At 64.2% G+C, this 3,582-nt stretch overlaps 1 non-coding gene across 1 annotated transcript; it reads left to right on the forward strand.

Annotated features, from left to right (window-relative positions):
• The first annotated feature begins 508 nt into the window (after positions 1-508).
• Positions 509-627, forward strand: LOC131871799 (5S ribosomal RNA). The gene has a single exon (XR_009370004.1). It is a non-coding gene; the product is annotated as a 5S ribosomal RNA (ribosomal RNA).
• The last annotated feature ends 2,955 nt before the right edge of the window (positions 628-3,582 follow it).

Here is a 3,582-nt window from a genome sequence, read left to right on the forward strand (position 1 = left end):
GAACACATTTTTGTTCTCGTGGACCCATCATGGGTCTTGGAACGCATTTGTGGTCCTTGGGTCCCATTTTGCATCCCGAAACTTGTGTTTTGGTGCTTGATCCCTATTTTGGGTGCCCACCTTGCACCAAGTGCGCACCCGGGGCAAACCGAGCGCCTTGGTGCACCAGGGCAAGATCGAGCGTGCACCCGAGGCGCCCCGAACATGCACCAAGGTGCACTCGGCCCACATGTGAGCGCAGGTCGTTGCGCCCGAGGTGGTGTGTGGGCACCGCGTTGCAGACGGGACACTGCACGCACACGACGCCCCCTCCAGGTGCACGCACGTAGGCCGGGCCGGGTGCACACCCGACGCCCTAGCAAGGTGCGCGCACCCGGGCAGGGCTCACACTTGGCGAACGGGGCGCACTTCGCGAGGGAGGGTGTGCACCTCGACGGGGGTGGGTGGCCGGGGTGGATTCGCACGTGGGTCGCGGTTTGCTAAGTACACACTGCGACAAGCTCATAACGGGTGCGATCATACCAGCATTAGTGCACCGGATCCCATCAGAACTCCGCAGTTAAGCGCGCTTGGGCCGGAGTAGTACTGGGATGGGTGACCTCCCGGGAAGTCCCGGTGTTGCACCCTTTTTTAGTTTTTCGCCGGGCGTCGCAATGCTATTTGAATAAACCTTTTGCCCGTTTGCGTTCTCGTCGGGGCCGGGCCGGGCCGGGGTGCGCTGCCCGCACTACCGCGCGCGCGGGGGCGACACCGAGCGCGCACCCGAGGCACCCCGAGCACACAGGCCACGGTGCAACCCGGGCGTTGTGCGCGCACCCCGGTGCGCCCGAGGTGCTGCGCGCGCACCCAGGTGAAATCGGTGTGCACCTCGGCCAGTGCGCGCTCGGTCGAGTCGCGCACGTTGGCCAAGGTGCACGGTGATGTTTCTTACTCTAAGGTTCCGCACCAGACGCCCGGGACAGGTGAGCGAAGCTGGGCGGGGCCGGGTGCGCGGCCGGGGCAGGTGCACGCAGCTGGAGAGAGCTTTGGAGCACACTTCGGAGCGCACCAATGATGCGCTCCATTCAAAAGTTTCCTGAAAAGGCAAAAAAAGTTGAGATTATAGAATTTCCCACTTGAGAGATTGTAAAAAAAAAAAATTTAAAATGAAGGAAACGCGGGTGCCAAGGTGTGCGCAGCCCAGCCAAGGTGTGCGCACCAAGGCGCCCACCCTGGCGAAGGTGCACGCAAGGTGCGCACCCGAGGCAAACCGGACAATTAACCCAACTTTCGACTTCGCGCGCACCTTGGAGCGCACTTCGGAGCGCTCCTTGGTGCGCACCAATCTTGGGCACCTCGGAGTGCACCATGGCGCCCACCAAGGTGCGCACCCGGGGCAAACCGAGCTCCGACTTCGTGCGCACCTTGGAGCGCACGAAAGGTGCGCACCATGGCGCCCACCAAGGTGCGCAGCCCAGCCAAGGCGTGCGCATCAAGGTGCGCACCCTGGCGAAGGTGCGCACCCGGGGCAAACCGAGCTCCGACTTCGTGCGCACCTTGGAGCGCACAAAAGGTGCGCAACCCAGCCAAGGTGTGCGCACCCCGGTCAAACCGAGCTCCGAATCGTGCGCACCAGAGGTGCACGCCATCGTGCGCACCTTGGAGCACACTTCGGAGCCCTCCTTGGTGCGCGCCGATGTTGCGCACCTCGGAGCGCACCCGGGGAAAACAATGCAATTAACCCGACTTTCGACTTCGTGGGCACCTCGGAGCGCTCTCGGGTTCGCACCTCGGAGCACACCGAGGTGCGCACCTTTGATGCGCTGCCTTCACCAATTTCCAGAAAAGGCAAGAAAACATTGAGAAGGTGTGCGCACCGAGGTGCCCACCCTGGCGAAGGTGCACGCGAGGTGCGCACCCGGGGCAAACCGGGCTCCGACTTCGTGCACGCCGCACCTTGGAGCACACTTCGGAGCGCTCCTTGGTGCGCACCAGGGCGCGCAACCCAGCCGAGGTGCCCACCCCGGCGAAGGTGCACGCGAGGTGCGCACCCGGGGCAAACCGGGCTCCGACTTCGTGCACGCCATGGTGCCCACCGCGGCGAAGGTGCACGCGAGGTGCGCACCCGGGGCAAACCGGGCTCCGACTTCGTGCACGCCGCACCTTGGAGCACACTTCGGAGCGCTCCTTGGTGCGCACCATGGTGCCCACCAGGGCGCGCAACCCCGCCGAAGGTGCACGCGAGGTGCGCACCCGGGGCAAACCGGGCTCCGACTTCGTGCACGCCGCACCTTGGAGCACACTTCGGAGCGCTCCTTGGTGCGCACCATGGTGCCCACCAGGGCGCGCAACCCCGCCGAAGGTGCACGCGAGGTGCGCACCCGGGGCAAACCGGGCTCCGACTTCGTGCACGCCATGGTGCGCACCGCGGCGAAGGTGCGCACCCGGGGCAAACCGGGCTCCGACTTCGTGCACGCCGCACCTTGGAGCACACTTCGGAGCGCTCCTTGGTGCGCACCAGGGCGCGCAACCCAGCCGAGGTGCCCACCCCGGCGAAGGTGCACGCGAGGTGCGTACCCGGGGCAAACCGGGCTCCGACTTCGTGCACGCCGCACCTTGGAGCACACTTCGGAGCGCTCCTTGGTGCGCACCATGGTGCCCACCAGGCCGCGCAACCCAGCCAAGGTGTGCGCACCAAGGTGCACGCGAGGTGCGCACCCGGGGCAAACCGGGGTCCGACTTCGTGCACGCCGCACCTTGGAGCACACATCGGGGCGCTCCCGGGTTCGCACCGGCGTTGCGCACCGTGGTGGGCACCTCGGAGCACACCAAGGTGGGCAGCGAGGTGCGCACCTTTGATGCGATGCCTTCACTAATTTCCATAAAAGGCAAAAAAAAAACGAGATTTTAAAATTTCCGTTTTGAAAGATAGTGAGAAAAAGGGAATGCTGGTGCCATCTTGAGCCCGCCCTGGTGCGCAGCCCAGCCAAGGTGTGCGCACCAAGGTGCCCACCCTGGCGAAGGTGCGCGCCCGGGCAATTAACCCAACTTCCAACTTCGCGCGCGCCAGGGTGGGAGCGCACCCAACAACCGGGCCTGGGAAGAGCCAATGCGAGAAACCCCACCAAACGCTCTGACAAAAAAAGAGGGGGCGCTCCAGTAACCCCGCTTCGGAGCGCACCCTGGGCAAACCCAGCCAAGGTGCCCACCCCGGCCAAGGTGCAGGCGAGGTGCGCACCCGGGGCAAACCGGGCTCCGACAACGTGCACGCCGCACCTTGGAGCACACTTCGTAGCGCTCCCGGGTGCGCACCTCAGAGCACACCAAGGTGGGCAGCGAGGTGCGCACCTTTGATGCGCTGCCTTCACTAATTTCCAGAAAAGGCAAAAAAAAAAGGAGATTTTAAAATTTCCGTTTTGAAAGATAGTGAAAAAAACGGAACGCGCGTGCCATCTTGAGCCCGCCCTGGTGCGCAGCCCAGGTAAGGTGCCCACCCTGGCAAAGGTGCGCACCCGGGCAATTAACCCTACTTCCGACTTCGTGCGCGCCAGGGTGGCAACCGGGCCTCGGAAGAGCCAATGCGAGAAACCCCACCAAACGCTC

The sequence above is a fragment of the Cryptomeria japonica genome, unplaced genomic scaffold, assembly GCF_030272615.1.
Source record: "Cryptomeria japonica unplaced genomic scaffold, Sugi_1.0 HiC_scaffold_462, whole genome shotgun sequence".
Taxonomy (NCBI): domain Eukaryota; kingdom Viridiplantae; phylum Streptophyta; class Pinopsida; order Cupressales; family Cupressaceae; genus Cryptomeria; species Cryptomeria japonica.